Source organism: Crocodylus siamensis, chromosome 5 (genome assembly GCF_052110815.1).
Source record: "Crocodylus siamensis isolate JL-2025a chromosome 5, ASM5211081v1, whole genome shotgun sequence".
Taxonomy (NCBI): Eukaryota; Metazoa; Chordata; order Crocodylia; family Crocodylidae; genus Crocodylus; species Crocodylus siamensis.
This window is the reverse complement of record NC_143399.1, coordinates 147,018,720-147,038,150: the sequence shown is the minus strand read 5'-3', so window position 1 is coordinate 147,038,150 and position 19,431 is coordinate 147,018,720. Positions and strand designations below refer to the sequence as shown.

Genomic DNA, 19,431 nt, shown 5'->3' with positions numbered 1-19,431 from the left:
TCACACCACTGCACTCTGCATACCCACTGCTGCATCATGCACCCAGGTGCCTCCCCACTGCACTCCATGCCTCCCTCTTCGTTTCCCAGCTGTGAGATTCCCCAGTATATCATGCCACTTATGCACTCTGGACCACAGGCTCCCCTGATACTGAAGGCTGCACCATGCTGCACTGCCAGGGGAAGGAACAAGAAGCAGTCTGGAGCTCCCAGTTGCTGCTGCAGCTGAATCATTGGGTGGGGGGAATGGAAACTGGGTGGGAGCCTAGGGATTGTAATTTAACCCCTCACTGGTGTATGCAACTCGCACGCCACCAGTTGGACAGTCCTGCTGCACAGGATAGAGCAAGTTTACTGAATAAAGATGGTACAAGCAGTCACTCAGTGAGTGCATCTACACGTTTAAGCATGGAGTAAACTCTGGTGCATATCATGCCAACAAGGACTGCTCCCAGGCAACATGTTTGAACGTGCACCTATGACTGCAGCACAGAGCCAGGTCAGAGCAGTCCCGGCCGAGAGGGCCCAGGGGGTCAGCCTGCCAGCACAGGGCTGCTCTGACCAAGCTCAATGTACTGCAGAGGGATTGGCTGCAGCACAAAGGTGCTCCAGTACAGGGCTAGCTGGCAGGCAGCCCTCATACCAAGGCAACCTCATGCCCCAGCCAGGTCCGTCAGCATCTACATGTGCACTGCTGCACACGAAAGAACTCAGCTGTAGGGCAGTACTCATATTTAGAAGTACTAACCTGCAGTGGAGTTAATTAGTTTCCTGCAGCCTAATAGGGCCACATGTGTAAACACTGAGACTTTACTGCAGAGCTAATCGGGCAGCTCCACAGTAAATGTCTTGTGTAAATGCACCCAGTTTGAAATACAAATGCTCACATACTGAGTTTTGTGAAATAGCTATTCCTATCTATTTCTTTATGTAGAAAAATATTAATGTTAGTGTAAAAAGACACACACACTCCAAGAGAATTATTCAGACAGCAATTTGAAATGGAGACTTGTCAAAAGGCTGCAAAATGTCAGCGTTAATTGTGTTTAATTCGTATGTACGTATGTATATATGTACGTACGTATATGATTTGTGTACCTAATTTAAAAGTCTAAAATGCTTTGAATGTATGCGTTTTAAATTGGTTAAATACCAAACAACAGTGACTGTATAAAAAGAGCGGTGGATCCAAAGAAAGTAGGTAACAGACCCATACCTATTATCACCTGTAGCCATGTAAGGTTATTTGAACTATAGGCTGAGGTAAAGTCTTCATCAGCATGCTATGATAAAGCATGGGCTGTTAGAGCCCTTTCCAGCTACTGCACATCACTCAGGAAAACGTGATACCGACTATATAATTTGATCAGCCATAAGAGATAGGCAGTGATAACAAGACAAATGCTTATTTTATAATGGGCAAAGAACATTTAAAAAGGTAGATTTTTCAACTATCTCAAGCTATGAATTGTAAATACATTCAGATATGAATACTTCTGCTCAGTATACTGATAACATTTTTAAGCTACTGTTTGTATCTGATATCCACTTCATCAGTTCCACGCCAAAAACTTTTTATATAAAGTTAAGGTATTACTAGGAGACTTAATCTGATGATGATTGTGGAGAAAACTAACCTTTGAACACAGAGGAGACCAATCAAGTGAAAGGAAACAGAAAGAGCACCCTGGCAAACACCTCTGCTCAAGAGGTACAGTAAAGAAGTTTTCAATATATCAGTTTAGAACAGAGAGAAACATAAGGAGCAACGAGTACACACAGGAAAAACATTTTTAGTGAAAAGTCTGTACTAGTTTCTGCAAAAGAATTTTGGAGTTGAAATATGCTTCAGTTCTTCTAAAATTCAGCAAAATAAACTGCAATATAAAATTGGTATAGCCACAAACTTCACCAATCAAAACCCTTAGCTGTGTATTTAAATTGGTCTGGGAAGTCAAATGGCAGCTATTTTATTGTTGTCTGTTCCCGACACTATATAATGATGAAATCATTGAAAATTGTAGCTCAGGGCTTTGAAAGGCAATTTCTCACTCAGTTGGAACAAAACAGAACTAGTACTCAATTTTTCATTTACTTGGAGGTTAATTTGATTACTGATCTTAGAAACTGTCTGGCCAGGGTGAATGAGAAATGTTAGTTAGAGACAATTTAGAGACTCAATGGCAACTTGACTTTTTTACTAGAGGGGAAATATATACAGTACGTAGCACCAGCACAGCAGAATGAGTTTTGAAGACTAATGTAATCATTAAATGCACTAATGCAGAGATTTTTTCTAGTAAGTGAACTGAACGTTTGAGAAGTGCCAAACGGAAAGCTCCCTGAAGCCTTCTCTCCATGTCCCTGTCAAATACTTCATCAGCTTCTCTGTCACTCAAGTCCAAAACATGGGAAACTGGTCTTCAGCTGTTCCCTCTTATTTCAACAAACGGTCATGTCCAAATTTTGCTGCTTCTTCATTGAACAATTTTTATGCCTACACAACTTGAATTCTATTTCAAGACTTTCAATGCAACTTCCTCCTCTTCAGTTAACTTGCATCAGTTTTTCACCAACCCAAAAGGGACCACCCTTCTGAATGTGATGCAGGATGACCAGGATGAAGATAAACATATGCGCACCATTGGTCTGGACTTTGTGAGGGAGCATCTTGAGAGGCTGGACCCCCACAAATCAGCTGGTCTGGATAGGTTGCACCCAAGAGTGCTAAAGGAACTGGCAATCATCATAGTGCAGACACTGGTGAGGATATTCAAGAACTCCTGGCACTCAGGCCAAGTACTGGAAGATTGGAAGAGAGCCAATGTGGTGCCCATCTTCAAGAAAGTGAGGAAAGACAACCTGGGAAACTACAGGCCAGTCAGTTTGACCTCAATCCCTGGGAAGATTTTGGAAAACATTATCAAAGAAACCATTCTTGACAGGCTAACAGAAGGCAACATCCTGAGGAACAGCCAGCATGGGTTTGTTGCGGGTAGGTCTTACTTGCCCAATCTCATTTCCTTCTGTGATCAGGTGACATATCACCAGGACAAAAGGGAGAGGTTGGTGTCATATACTTGGACTTTAAAAAAGTCTTTGACCTGGGGTTGCATGATGTCCTCATGGAAAAATTGGGCGACTACTCCACCGCCCAATGGCTGGGGAACTGGCTCCAAGGTTGGACCCAGAGAGTGGTAGCTGACAGAACCAAATCAATATGGCACTTGGTGACTAGTGGCATCCCGCAAGGCTCCATTCCTAGCCCTGTACTCTTTAATGTCTTCATAAAGAATCTAGACACTGGTGTCAAAAGCAGACTAGCCAAGTTTGCGGATGACACCAAACTTTGGGCTGGTTATCCAGGCCGACCTCAACAGGCTTGCAAGGTGAGCGGATAAAAACCTGATGGCATTCAACAGAGAGAAATGCAAGGTGCTCCACCTCAGGAATAAAAACCCACATCACACTTATAGGCTCAGCAATGCTACACTCGCTAGCACCATGACCGAAAGAGGCTGGGGGTCACGACTGACCACGAGATGAACGAGCCACGAATGCAATACCACAACTGGCAAAGCAAACAAAACTCTGGCTTGCATCTACCAACGTATCTTAAGCAAGAAACAGGATGTCATCATCCTGCTGTACTTGGCCTTGGTGAGGCCGCAGCTGGAGTACTGCCTCCAATTCTGGGCTCCACAATTTAGGAATGATGTGGAGAAGCTTCAAAGAGTCCAGAGGCGAGCCATACACATGATCAGAGGGCAAGAGAACAGGCTTTATGAAGAGAGGGGCTGTGCTATGGGACTCTTCAACCTGGAAGAGCGCAGGCTCAGGGTTGACCTGGTGGCAGCCTGTAAGTACATAAAGGGTATGCATAAGGAACTGGGGGAATGCCTGTTGACCTGAGCACCCCAAGGGATGACAAGGTCCAATGGTCACAAACTCCTGCAAGATTGTTTTAGGCTGGACATAAGGAAAAACTTGTTTACTGTCCAAGCCCCCAAGGTCTGGAACAGTCTCCTCCCAGAGATGGTGTAAGTACCTACTCTGGATACTTTCAAGAAACATTTGGACATCTATCTTGCTGGGATCCTGTGACCCCGGCTGACTTCCTGCCCTTGGGGTAGGGGGCTGGACTCCATGATCTTCCGAGGTCCCTTCCAGCCCTAATGCTTATGAAATCTATGGTTCAGCTTAATCAGAAGCTGAAGATTTGACGCCAATTCGGAGAATCAATGGATTCAGACACAGACACAGCTTTAAACCTTTTTTTTCCTACATACCAGGCACAGCGTGTGAACGTTGTGATGCTGGAGTGGATAAGTGTCCCACAGGATTGTGGGGGGGGGGCAGGGGCTGCCGCATACTTGGCGGTAAACCCGGAAGTACTTCTGATCCACTTCCAAGTCTGCCGGGGAGCACAGTGGGGGACTCCCCCGTGCCCTCTGGCTGGGCAATCAGCCATGGGGGGACCCTAGGTTAATGTTGGTCTACATGCAGGAGGCACCAGCTGCTGAATGGGGGACGCAAGGGCCCCCCCCAACATGCTCTCCAGCAAACTCGGAAGTGCTTCAGGTCTGCTCCCAAGCGCACTGGGGACCCCACCCCTGCGCTCCTGTGGGATGCTCCATCCATCCCAGTACTGCAGCATTCACAAGCCATCTGTGCTACCTAGATGTAGAAAAAACACTTAGAGCTGCCTATGTCCAAGCGTTCCACTTCAATTTGGAGAGATTAAAGGGTCTCCTGATTAGATTCAGATTTGGAGATTCGGCCACCGAATTGGGCCAAATCAAATCAGGGACCAAAGCTCCAAACAGCCCTACTAAACACAGATCAAAAGGAGAAAGAGAGAAAGCATGGAGAGTAGATAGTCAGGAGTGAGAGGGAGTTGGATCAAATAGCAAATGAGAAGAGGCAGTGAGGTGCCCAGAATAAAAACTGTAGAACATTTTCAGGCACATGTAGGTATCATAAAGCTTCTCCTGCAGCTGGTCCTCTGTACACCTTCAGTTTGAGTTCCTGGGCAGCCCTTTCCACATACTTTTCTTCCCCAAGACAACATGGTAAGAATTATATAGATCCATTTATATTCAGAGTGAGCAGTGTCACCCAAGTAATTCTGGGTCTTGAGATGGTACATGCAGTATGAAAAGGGAAGAGAATTACCCCATGTACTACCTAAAATGAGGATGTGCAACATCTGAGACTGTAAACAATTACCACTCAATTGCACATTATGATAAATAATTCCAAATCCAAGTAGTGTCTTAACAATAAAAATAAATAATAATTAAAAAAAAAATCACTGCAGCAGTCCCATCCACACATTTCTAGGAGACTATTTCTAGGTAAAAAGAGTATGCTCACTTTGAGGTCCTTTATTCTTTTGCCTCTTCCCTGACAGTAGTTGCATCTGCCAAAAAGCTGATGCTACCTTCTGATGGGTAAAGAACAGGCATTGCATGCATACAATGTGCTCATACTACCTATATAGCAGGAGATGCAGTTAGTGTGACGGAATGCCATAACAACTCCCTCCCCCCTAATGAAACCATCAAAATCCACAGATCACATGCATATCTATCCCAAATGTAGTATACCTCATCCGTGGAAACTGTGGATAAAACCAGACAAAAACTATGCACCAGAATGAATTATGATAAAATAAATATAAAGGACAGACACTAGAATACAGGTAGAATATTTTCCACAGAAAAACCACTCTCATCTGATCTCATTTTTCTCATACTCAAGGTAAATTTTAAAAGATACCTCCAAAACAGCCTGGGAACAGCTACTAACAACCCTGGACTTAACAGACAGTGACTTCATGGCACATTATAGTTTACCTCCTATTTCCTCATCTCTACACTTCACAGTTGTTAACTCCCCTGAATGGTCTTGCTCTTTCACTTACCAGATTTCTCCTGCATCTCATTTGTTGGCTACCTGGTAATTTCTCTTATACGCTTGTTCCATCTCCTGTTTGGCTCTACTGTGTCTGTTTCTTTCCTAGAGACCTGAGGGAAGGGACTGGGGTACCCAAAAGCTTCTCTAAGCCTAGCCCAATATATGATATCACCCATAAAAATCCTTGCCTTTGTGATAAATATAACGCCTCCTTTGACCACAGTGCCAAAAACTTAGCAAAATCTTTTCCTTTTTTTTTTTAGGGCAGGTATTTGAAGTTAAAATCAAGCCCTCCTCAAATAAGGCATTTGCTTCCACTTTACAGCTGTCTACCATGCAAAATAAAAAAAGCATCAGCTCTGAGCAGGTATCTGCTTTTGTACCTTTAACAAAATCATAATCTGAAGTGTATTGCCTGAGAAACATGTAGAATACAAGTAAACGAGCAAACTCACTGACCAGCAAAGATGAAATCAAGCAACCAGGCTTATTCCCTGTTAATGCTGGTCTACACTGAGGATAACTACTTACTACTACTGTCAGCCCAAGTGGCCCAGTTCAAATGGTTATGGTTGATGCATTGGTACCAAAAGGTCCAACCCAAATGATGAGCTATGAGGGGTTCAATATGATGCCATGTGATGGAAGAGGTTTCTAAAGCCTAACAAATTACAGAGAAACTGCACTAAAATGGAGAGTTAAGCACTCAAAAGTTAAGACATGCCTATGCAATCTTCATTTGCCCCCTTGTACAGGTACTTTGAAACACAAACCTCAATTACAATGTCTCACACTATTTTTCCATAGGGTCCCTGCCCCATCCATTGTGCAAGAATAATGGCTTTGTGCATGAATCACTGTTGTACAATAAAGGAGGCTGATGTCTTCGGACCCTGCACTGCCTGTTAAACAAGTTGGAAGGTGTATAGTGAAGAAGGAAAGAGACTATAGAAGAGACAGGATGATTTCAGGCTGTGTACACACTCATGTGATCTGGGAGAACTCTTGAAAGGTTCGTTCACTCAGTAGAGAAATTTACCCAGTGAACCCTGTACAGACATTTGAGCTGAACAGCAAAGACCCTGAGGTACCGACACTGGCCTGGCAGGGGGCCCCAGAGCACTGCAATTCAGGCAGGGGGCATGGGATTTGTTGGACAGTGATGGGGGTTGAGGGGGAAGGGGCAAGGGGACTGCCCAACTCATGCTCAGTCCTCCAGCTTTGAGCTTTCCACTCCCTGCCTACCTGTAGCAGGACTAAAACATGGAGTTGTGATCCTCAGCACCAGGTTCTGCAGTCTAGGAAGGCATCAGCCAGGTCCAGGTGCAGGAGGTGAGTAGGAGGGCTGGAGGGGAGGCTGGTTCCACTCTGGCCTGTGCATATCCTAGGCTGTTTGGGTCCACAATAGGGTAGAGTTGACTGCATCTGAAAAAGTTGGGAACAGAACACCCCCAATCTATTTCTAAGATTCTATGAACCCTGAAGTACTTTGGCACTAGGCTCTTCCAGCCAGAAGTACTCAGGGGCCTGCTTGGCCTGAGATTGATACATTATCTCCTTGCACCCATGGGGGAAGAAGGGTAGCAAAAGCTCACTGGGATTCCAAAAAGCTACCCTGTGGTTTCTCTCGGATGGGTACTTATATAGATGTTCAGTCTCCTGAGAGATGTTTTCCCAGGAGCCACTTCATGCAGGTTGTTCCCAAGTTATTTTCTTCCAGAGCATGCATTTTTGCTCTAGAAGAAAAATCATGAAAAGCAACTCTCCCAGGAAAAACAAAGTGAATGAGTGAGTGAGTGAGCGAGTGGTTGAATGTTGCCCCACAAAATTCCATTCCATTTTTGTCTCCACCAGAATTTCTATATGATACATATCACTTAATCCAAATCTTCCATAGATGTTCACTGACTTCAGTGCTTCAGTTCTTGAGATGAGACCCTGAGGTCTGATCTTTAAAAGTGCTGAGCATTCTGGGCAGGGTAGTTAAGTTTTTGAAAAAAATCAAGGGCTGGAGGTCTCAAACTCAGATTCCAAAATTACCAGATAAATCCACTTGAACTGTGCACCTCAGGTCCTCGTCTACGAAATGGAAATAATATCCACTTGCCACACGCAGTAGCGTTTGTGAACTATTTGTTACCTATAATGATGCATGCTATATAAAAGCCCACAAACAGATATCAAATAAGGTACATTAAAACAAGGGAAAATATTTAATAGCTACCCATTAAGTAAGCGCTATTCACTCCATGTACTGACAGACTAGATTCCTTTGGGGAAAAAAATGCAATTATGTTAGGAAAGACCCTCATAATCAAACAGGGCAAAACTCATATTTTTGTTTGCTAGAAACTTTAGAAGAAAATAGTTGAGAACGAAAAGAACTTACAATTTTTTTTTTAAATCCAAGAAATTGTTTTATGTCAAATGAAATTATTTGAGTTTTTACATTTTTTAATAAAAACAGAAATTTAAGCAAAGACATTGCAAAAACTGACAAATGAAAGCATTTTGTTTAGACAACGTCAAAATCAGCCTTTTGAATTTTTGGAATGTGTTTTTGATTGCCAAACAAAAAAATAAAATTAGCAAAACTGACACATTTACAAGATATTTCAATGTCTAAACATGCATTTTTTGCCAAAAGTTCTTCTATATGAAACTCTTCACACAAGTGCAAGCACCCAAGGGACAACAACAGAGGTTTTTCAACTTCTCAACATTTAACTTTGTAATCTTATTAGTTCTTTCACACAGGTTTTTTTTGGTTTTTAATGCATACACTGATACGTTTCACACATTTTCATTGGTTTTGAGATACAAAATGACAAAAAAATTTCTGATTATAGGAAGTCACAAACTTGCTGTAGGTAACATTTCTTTCTACCTGTGCCTGCCATGTCCACTATTCTTTTGTGCAGACTGGTAAGAGTCCGGCTCTCTGAACACTTCAAATAACTTAATTCCTTTAAATATTATCTATTACTTTTTTCTCTCTTTGCTTTGTTAACTTTACTGCCCTCATGGAAAATGTATTATGTGCAAATATAAGTTTACAATTAAAAACTAGTAAGGTCAATTTTTTGGCCTGCTTGTCTAGACAGTTTAATGCAGTATGCATGAAAATTAAGGGGTACAATGAACTTCAGGCATCACCAAGGCACCTGCTATAAGTCTACAGAATCAATATAAAAAGCCCAAAAGAAAAAAAAAAGACAGAATAGGCATAGCATTTGGGTTTATTAACCTTTCCTCCCAACTGTGTACTGAGTAAAACCCAGATTATTTGCATCAAGGTGGTTTGCAATCTGCTTAATTCACACAGAGTCACCAAATTAAGGATAAGCCACTCATCTGATTTTAAGGGTGTTGCTTTTCCAGCCATGGTCCCCTTCAAAATAAAAAAAAATACAGAAGGACACTGGAGCACCTCAAAGCTTCCACACAGCTGTTTCCTGAAGTTCTACATACACGTAGTAAAGAAACCTCATCTCATGAGAGGGCTAAAGAAACTAATCCTGGGAAGAATCTGGGCTTTTCTGTACTTGTATATTAGCACCATAGATATGGGTGAGAATGACAATTTAACAAGAACTGAAACCTAAAAAAGGAAGTACTATACCATTCACTCACTTGAGAACAAATGCAAGTCAAGCCAAGCATCTTGTATTATTTAGGCTATGTACCAAAATTCAGTTTCTCTTGGGGGAAATCACTGCTGTCCCAGGAAAAGCCATGAGCATACAACTGTTCAGAGTAAAAATGGCCACTCCAGGAAAAAACGGAACAGCCTGGGTTAAAATCACTCCTGGGAGAGCTTCTCCTGGGAGAACAAACACTTGTACACATTCTCTTTTGAGAGAAGGCACAGCATAGTCCTCCAGCATCTCATGGTACTTACCTCTGGTTTCTCACCCCTCTCCTACTCCATGCAACAAGCTATTGGCTGGGTCTACACGAGATGCTGACTGAGCAGTTGTTACTGCACCTTCATTTAGTGCTTGTTTATATGTAGCACTACAGCACAGTAGTGTTGTGTCACAGGTTTTGCCATGCAACACCTCTACACAATAGTATCAGGCTACTGCACAGTCAGCATCTTGTGTAAATGCAGCCAGTGGCATTTACTGGACTCTACTAGTCCAGCTGAGCAGAGAGCTGACCATGCCTGCTTTACAAGCCCACACTGTGCTGCAGGGAAACACAGACTGTGTAGTCTGGGTCAGCCAATCAGGGCTGCCCTGTCCATTGCTGCCATTTTGTCCCCGGGCAAACTAAAGGAGCCTACAGAGCATGCTGAGATGTACACACAGGGGTCCCCAAGATGGGCAGCATTAGCACTGCAAGCTCTCTCCCCTTCAGGGGTTCAACATTCAAATGTCAATATTTTGGGGTAAGTTTTTCTACCAGGAGAACAAACCCGGAAGAATTCTCCCATATCATTTCAACATCTGTATGCAGCCTTATTTATCAATTAATGGAATCTATACAACCTTTCAATTCAATTCCCAGCCACCGTTCTACCATCATAAAAACTTCTAGTGAAAGTACAAAGCAGTAATGAAGCCTACATTGCCAAATTAAAACACAATTCGTCTCATTCTAGACACCAAGTCCAAATTATTTTCTGCCACGCTATCTATGACTTACCTTACTCACGTAGTAGTTACAATCCTCAAAGTTTGCTGGGGGGGGGGGTTGGCATTCTTTCACCATATACTAGTACCAAACTCTATCATCTTGAACCTGCTTCTACCTTTTATTTCTGTGGATTATTATTATTTTAAATGAGCTAGTCTTTACCATCTTAGAATAAGAATACAGCTAAGAATCAGAAGAAAAGAAATATATGGACTTTTGTCATTTTTCAGCATGACAAAAGTGTAACCCAGGGCACCTTATCAAGGTTTAATATGATCGAATTACTTTTTTGTCAGTTTTGTTAATGTGACAAAAGATTCAAAAACTTCAAAAGGATCTGAAAACACAGGTGAACGGGCAGCATTGACAGATTAAGTTTAGTGTTGACAAATGCAGGGTGAAAAAGCACATGAGAAGAAATAAATTAAACTGCACAGGCATACTGCTGAGGTTTAAATAACCATCTGAAAAGAGATCTCACCAGTAAAAAGGAAGGTTGCTCAAAATATAGTTTAAAGATACATAAATTGCATAATAATGACAGTCCAATTAATCCAAACGTACTTCTTGATAAACAGTTCAGGCATTCATTATGTGTGTCCAGGCGTCATTATGTTTTAAGAGTTTATTGATAAACTCATACCCACACCAGAATTCTGAAGGCATATGGGTCAAGACACTAATTCACAAAGTCCAAAAAGGGGTTGTAGCCTATTACAGACCCTCAAATCAAACCTAAGAACAAGATGAATTATTTCTAAATACCATGTCTTTAAATGTATGGGGGGGGAGAAAAAAAAGATTTATGAGAGAACTTCAATTTGGCAAATATTCTGAATGCAACATGCAATGTGATAAAGTATCACTGGCATTTTTAAAAACTGGAGAAGTGCTGGGTGTTTTTCAAAAAACACAAAAGCCTAAGGCAAGTCTTTTTTTACCTTATTATGATGGCTAAAAGCAAATTAAATCACTTACAACCTAATTTCACTCAGTACAGGCAAACCTAGCAGTCTGCCAGTGTACATGTACGTGTATATACAACTTGATGCGTCAAAAGAGCTCATTTCAAAGCCAAGGAAAATTATGATCGGGAGGAAACTTTCAGACAGAAAAGCACAAAGCAAAATGGGGAGTGGTTTTTGCTTTTTGTTGGGTTTTTATTTTTAAACAAGGGATCTTTTATACAGGAAAGATTAGGTACTACAAACAGTAAAAAAGAAAACTAAGTAAAAGTCTATTCAGATTCCAAGATAAAATAAAGACAGCAATTAGACATCAATATATAATAATTGCAAAACGTAAAAATAGATGGCCACCTATCCAAATTAGAATTATGAAGTCAGAAACCAATAAAGGAGACAAATAACAGCAGGGGAAGTCAGTGGTTGACAAGGACAGTAAAACAGAGGGTTTGAGTTTTTGTTTTGTTTGGTTTAGAGCATTAGACAAGAAATCTTAGCAATGGTACAGCACCATTACTAGACAGAGATGGCCTTAGTGTAAAAAGTGATGACAAAAAGTTCAATAAATGTTTCTTCTCCTTATCTGAAGAAAACAGAAATCATGTACACCTGTCACATTAGAAGAAAGTTCATTTCCAGTTAAGGCTGACGTTAAAACTTTTACTAGGGATAAATATATGCATCCCTACACATATAGGATACATATATATAAAAAAAATCAAGGCACTGATAACTTGCACCCAAGAGTCCTACAAGACTCGGCTAAGGATGTGACTAACCTACTATTAATTTGTAATGAATCTTTAAATGCTGAGAAATTCCAGGCGACTAGAAGTGTGTGTTCATATTTAAGAAGGCAATCGAGTAACTATGCACCCATTATCCTTATATTAATCTCAAGCAAAATAATGGACAAACTGACACTGAGTTCAACTTATAAAGGACAGGACTAATTATAGCCAGTCAACATGCTCTTGTCCAAAAACAACAAAAAACCCAAACCCACAAATTGATCATATTCTTTTAAATGAATAATTTAGCCAATAAAGGTAACAAGAATATGAGCAATACACACTGACTTTGGTGAGGCACTTCATTTATTACTACAAGGCATTCTTAACAAAAATGTAGGGAAAACAATACTATGAAATAGCATTAGCACAAACTAAAGGGAACTGCACTATAACTATACTCTTAATAAATGGCTGTTGTATTCCAGTACTTAAAAAAAGTATAAGCATACTACTGGAGCCACCACGACTCCTGAACAATTTAACATTAGTCAGTTCCTTCCAACTTCTCAGGTAACACCTCCTTTTAGAGGACAATCCAAATACAGTAATCTAGGCTCACAAGGACTCCAGGCTGAACTACTGTAGTGTACTCTGGTGGGGCTGATGGAAAAACAGAATCCAGTGCATAGCCTGGATATCAGAGAGCAATGCAGATTCTATGACAAATGGCCTACAGAAAGTATCACACAGTTATCTCCAGATTCAGTACTCAGTTCACTTTAAGGAACTCATCAACAAAACCTCAAATACACTAGGTACTCATCATCTCAAGACACCACCTTTTCGCCACAATTTTCAGCCATGGCTGTCATCATAATACCCAACAGCGTAGGACCAAATGCTTAAAAGGTAAGAGTATATTCGGTATGACCTCAGCAAGATTATGTCATTATCCTTCCCCAATGACAACAATGGCATAAGAATAACCACCTCCTAAAGAAAATGTGGACACCACCTCCAAACATACATTTTACAGTAGAAGTCAGGAATGATTTACTTCACATGCAAAGATAAATGTCGCTACTGCATGTGCTGTGATGTTATTATGTAAGCATGCAGCACTTGGGGAAAAAAAAAGCAAAAGCTTTCAGCCACTTGTCAGTGGCAAGTGGAAAAGTTTGTCTGATGCTACAGTAAAAACTGAGACCAGTCTAGAGACAAGTATCACTAGATTTTTTTCAAGTTGAGTTGATAAGGGCTGATGAGATTCTTGTAGGTTTCACATGAAACTGACCAACAGAAGCAGAACCAGACATTCAAGCCTCCAATGCTGAGGACAGAGACTGCAAGTAAAAATAAAGATTCTTCTCTTGTTCATCCTCTTTTGAAATACTTTGTCTTCATTAAAACTGCTGACTTCACCCTACCTGTAATTTCATAAATAATACAACTCCCACTGCTACATGCTTGTGTCTAAAGTGATAATTACTTAGCTTTTACACTTAGTTTTACTTGCACTCTACAGTTCATAACATAGGTTCACTAATCATAAAAGGGTAAAAGAACATCATTAGCTCATCAGTAATTAAAGCTATCAATTTAGAGTATGAAGTTATAAAAATAGTCAGCCTCCTGAGATTACAAATTCTTCAGGATAGACACAGCCTTTTGCTGTTTACCTAGTATTTGGCTTGCTATTGCAAAATAAATAATTAATAGAGCTCTCTACTGATAATTCACCAATCACTACTACTATATCCACATTTCAGGTCATTCCTTCAGCCTCTGCATTTTAGGGCAATAGCATTTTGAGTAGACATCACTACTGGATATTACGATTACCAAGCAGGTCAGTGAAACTAGGTTTGACAATAAAGCTCCCAACGATGATAGAAAGGCAGAAAATTGTTGGATTTTGAAAAAAAAAAAGATTGGTTTGAAAAAAAATAAAGCTAGATACATATACTTTCTTCACGGGCCATTAAGACATATGGTTTCCTAACCTGGAGGCTGCAACTTCTGCATTATCAGAGGCCTCCAAATGAAGCATATAAGCCCCATGAAACATTAGATTAATTTACCTAACTCTGGTTTATTTAAGTTTTTAAATGATCATTGATGTCAACAATGTAAGCCACATTTATTTGGGACATATTTTAAAGGGACACTTTTTTTTTTTTTAAATCAATTGACAGTAATAATACAAGTTAACAATTAAACTCGTGCATGATAAATAGGACACCAAGTAAGGACAATCCACCAATTAGTGCATCCTAAAAAAAAAAAAAAAAAAAAGCAGTCACTGGTATAAAAACAATGCTTTTCTAATGTAACGCTTTTCATCCACTCTCAGAGCTGCTCATCAAGAAACATAAGCACTATTACCCAGTTTAGGAGGGAAACAGTGGCACAGAAGAAGTGGCCTTGCATGCCTCAAAAACCCAGCAGGAGGCAAAACTGGGAGTTCTCAAGGTGTCCTGCCCTGATTTCCAATTCACCCCAAACCGTGTGATTTTGGGGTAACTAAACTTTGCTTCTAGACATATCCAAACAGGTACACTATTTCATCCCAGTGAAAAAAGTTATGTCAATATGGGAGCTGGCGAGGAGGGGGAGAAGAAAAGGAAGATCTGCTTTTTCCCAGGCTTACTCCACAGCTGCCAGGTTGTGAACTTCTTACAAGTGGTCCCAGAGTCTCTGGGACTTCCAGCAGCTGGAAGTGGGCCCCTCAAAGCCACCCCCTCCAAGGGCACCCTGCAATGGGCTGGTGTGTGCCCACGGCTAAAAGTTGGGCTGCTTTGAAGGCACCAGACGGGAAAATTCAGGGGGCAATGAAAGCAGGAGGTGGGCAGAAGGGGGTGGGGGGAGAAATGGGTGGACTTGGGAGAACACAAGTCGCTTTTCTGCCAAGGCCTCGCACAGGGGAACGGTTGCAGCCTTTTTTTTTTTTTTTTTTTTTTAAAAGGGCTCCCTCATGGAGCGTGACGAAGAACAACATCCCAGGGGGCGGCAAGCCAGCCCCTTCTCCTTGCCACCCGCCCGTGCTGAGGAGCAGCAGGCGGGCGGGCAGGCAGGGCCAGGCCGGGGGAGCACCAGGCTCCAGCAGCGCGGACTGTGCAGGCCTCACGGCCACTTCCTCGCCCCGTGACAGCTGCGGGGGCCGGGCCGGGCCGGGGTGGGGCGCGCACGTCCCCTGCAGGGGCTCCCCGGGGGGCAGCGGGCGCGGGGCAGGGGGCGATGCGCTGGGGCCGGCTTTACCTGCTGCCGCTGCCGCTGCCTGCGGGGGCATGAAGATCGGGCTGAGCCTGTCCCTCCCCGCCTCCCTCCCTCTGCCTGTCTGTCTGTCTGCCTGTGCTGCTCGGGCCCCCGCCCGGCCCGGCCCGGCGACCTGCGCGGGAAGCGGGGCCAGGGCGGGGGAGGGGGAGCGGGAAAGGGGAAGGGGACGGGCTCTCCCCGCGCACCGACGCCAGCGCCGCCGCCCCCTCCCGCCGCCGCACGCAGGCGCCCGGCGGCGGCCGCCCACACTGCCGGGCCGCGCCTGCTCGCAGCGAGCGGGGGGAGGCTCCGGCCGCCTCGGGCCTTCATCGCGGGCAGGGGGGCTGGCCGCGGCCCCGCCCGGACTGCAGTGGCTCTGGGGCCCCGCCCCGGCCTCTGCGGGCAGCCCCTCCTTTAAGCCTTAAAAAAAAATCATCCCTACAGACCTCCATACTAATTCACAAACGGGGGCGGGGGGAACAGTTGTGCCACTGGCCCCCTCTGCATCCACCCCTGCCCCTTGCACACCGGCCGAGTTCTCACCAGCCAGGTTAGTGCAGGGGTGCCATCCAGCACGTGCCCGCTCCCACCAAGCAGTGGCAACTGCATGTGCACCACCACCCCCCGCAACAGGCCACACTCCTCACTTAGGCAATGGGCCAAGGTTGTAGACAGGAGCACCAGTGCCACCTTTTTCCCCTGCCACGAGCACCAGCCAGGGAGTGGAGCCCTGTTGTGCTCCCAGAAGTGGCTGCAGCAATCGGTCATCTCGCAATCCGTCAGCAGGATCGGCTGCGGGTAACCCCCCACCCAGTTGTTGACTGGTCGGTTGGGGGCCATGTGCCCTCCTTGACTAAGGTGGCACCAGTCACCCATGCCACCAGGGAGCCACAGGGCCGTTTTGTCCTGCACACAGGGCTCTCCACTGCCTTGGGAAGGTTGACAGCAGGGACCAAGTGGCGGTGACATGAGGCTCAAAGGCACAAAAGCTGCCATTGCTCCCCTGCAGCCCTGGGGAGCCCTGTGGACTGGGCGACATGGCTCTGTAGGATGGAGGTTGAGCACCGGTGGCCAACACTCATTTGCTCGCCTCTTAGCTGAAGGGGGTTTGACCTTCCTGAAGTCACAGAACCCCCTTTTTATTTATGTATAAATGAAAGGGGGGTTCTTTCTATTATATAGCAGCAGCTCCCAATCTGTGGTACATGTACCACCAGTAGTATGCAGACAACCTGTCAGTGGTACATGTTAACAGATTTATTATAATTATATGACAAACATTTGCTGGTGGTACTTAAGATTGAACTGCAAAATGTGCGTGTGGTACCCAAGGTTGCGCTGTTTTAAATGGGGGGCGTGCAATCTGTTAGAGATTGGGAACTGCTGTTTGTTATATAGGATTTGGAACTGATCTGGCTATTGTATAGGATTCTGGCTATTATACAGTATTCAGAACTGATTTGGCTAATTTGACCCGGAACATAAGAAAATTTCTTGTGTTCCAGGTCAAATTAGACAGATCAGTTCTGAATCCTTTGACTCTTTCAAAAAACCATTTGCAGCACTGCTACCAGCAAGTATCCTCCACCATAGACACAGGGCTTCAGATGGTTCCAAATCCATTGGCAGGCATCCTACATGCAGGCCTAAGGCTGGAGGTTTGGGGTTCAGATGCCTCCCTCCGCCAACAGCTGCTAGAGCAAGCTAGAGGAGTCCCCTTCATATCACCTCTTCCCTGGAACCCATACCCCTTGCCCCGTGGGCCATGTGAGGCAACACAAAGCCAGGTGACACACCCAGTGATGGCAACACATCATTCCCAGCCCACTCCACTATTACCTCTGATTTCTGTGGACCCCCTGATGACCCATCATGGAAACCCGGGCTTCCTTAGAACAGTTCCAAAACTACTGCCGTAGTCAAACTTGTCTGGAAATAAGATGCCCATCCTTGCCCTGCTTTCATACTTTTTAGCAACTCTTCAGATGAGACAAAAGACCTACGTTTTAAGTCAACTTCTGAACAAATGGCACCAATGCTTATGGCCAGCTTCATTAGAAAGCTAGATACTCAAGTAAAGCATCCTTTTTTGCAATGCTTTTTTATCCTTTTTCATTGGCCACTTCTCAACTAGAGACCTTCAAAGAATAATTGGGAGATTCTGTACCACTTGGGGGGAAAAAAAAAGGTTTTTATTTAACATACAAGAGAATATGGCTAGCATTTGTAGCCACCTAGAGACTTACAATTATTTAAAGGTCAAATAAACAGATACACTTGACAGATTGAGAATTATCAGAACGGTGCAGAATTCTTGGAGTGCCTGGTAAGCCTATCATCAAAAGGAACATTTCTTTCAGTTACTCCACAACAAGAAAGAGAGAGCAAGCTAGTAGTACACTTTGCAATATAATATCGCTGAAGGGGCATTATATCTGATGATAAAAGTCTTTGAAAAGGGAGTCTTAAGGATAGAGACAGTTGGCACCCCGTTTGCCTTGTGTACCTCAGAGGTTCGTGAAGAATGGTGGTGCTTATAAGGAAGAAAAGCTGACCAGTTCCGAATCAAAACACCAGCACACAGCACCTTCATCATATAAATATTCCTACAACAGCGTTTAGCCTTGTTGTTTTTGTTTTTGGTTGAGAATCCCATCTATTGGGCTGTCAAAAATGTTTCTTAGGAGGAAATATTTCCTTCATGCAAGCCTACTGATATTCCAGGTTCCCTAACCATTTCACATAGAAGTGACACCACTGTAGATGCTATGAACAGCTGCAGAGTAACCACATAAGCAGGGTAGAGTCTGTAGGCTTATCTGAATAAGTTGCTTAAAAAAAATAATACTACACCTGCTGAAAACACACCAATATCTTTGTGCTCTCTTACATTCCTCACTTTGTTCAGATCATTCTATTTTCTGCTGGAGATTCATGAATCTCCATTTGTCTTTCCTTGCATTTACTTAGTATTATAACAGATCCTGATTATATTAAAAACCATGTAAACCAGCAATCTAATATTTGTCCGGGGCGGGGGGAAACACTACACAATCAGTTTTTTTCAAAATGTTGAAAAACATTTTCATCTACATAATAGGTGGTCTCAACTGCCCAATAGATGGTAATTGTTCATTATCAACGGTTCTTGACCTGGAGGCCATGTAACTTGGCCTGGAGACCATGTAAATACTCAATGTATCTGCATAACATGGTGAGTAGTTTGCTAAAAATAGTTAAATATTCTCTGGCTTTTCATTAGAAAACTGCATCTCCTTGAAGCTCTGAACAAGCACACAGTGCCCAAATGGAGGATGGTCACCATGTGCTTGTGCAAAGATTCAAGGAGACACATATTAATTTCTAAAGAGTCACGTGTGGCTCCACATCTAAAGTGGTAAGTTCTACTGCACCTATTGGAAACCCCATTTCATAACCCAGCAGGGTTGGGCTAATATCATTACAGTAAGAAATAAAACGAGATGTGGAGAACTTAGAGCCCGATGGAGAGCAACAAAAACAGTTAAGACATATGAGGAAAGGCCGAAAGAACTAGGATTACTTAGTCTGGAAAAGAGAACAGCCAGGAAGGATTTGATCATAGTTTTCAAATATCTGAAGGAAGATTACAAAGAGGATGGAGATAAATTTTTCTCTGTGGCTGCAGGGAACAGGACAAGAATCAATGGACTTAAATTATAGTAAGATAAATTTAGACTGAAGTTTAGGAAAGACTTGATAGCTACAAGGGTAACAAAGCATTGGAACAGACTACCCAGAGGGGTTGTGGAATCTCTGTCCTTGGAGGTTTCAAGAACAGGATAGGCAGACACTTGTCTGGGATGGTTTAGATGGGAGATCCTGCCTTGAGCAGGGTTGGACTAGACGACTTCCTGAAGTCCCTTTCAGTCCTACTTT

General features: G+C 43.1%; 1 protein-coding gene across 1 annotated transcript in view; it reads right to left on the bottom strand.

The window, feature by feature from the left end:
- Window positions 1-15,749, bottom strand: part of TBC1D5 (TBC1 domain family member 5) — a 475,870-nt gene extending 460,121 nt beyond the window's left edge. Inside the window, exon 1 of the mRNA XM_090046588.1 lies at window positions 15,517-15,749. The gene's annotated coding sequence lies outside the window, so the exon portion shown is untranslated. The remainder of the gene's footprint in view (window positions 1-15,516) is intronic.
- Between the last annotated feature and the right edge of the window lie 3,682 nt (window positions 15,750-19,431).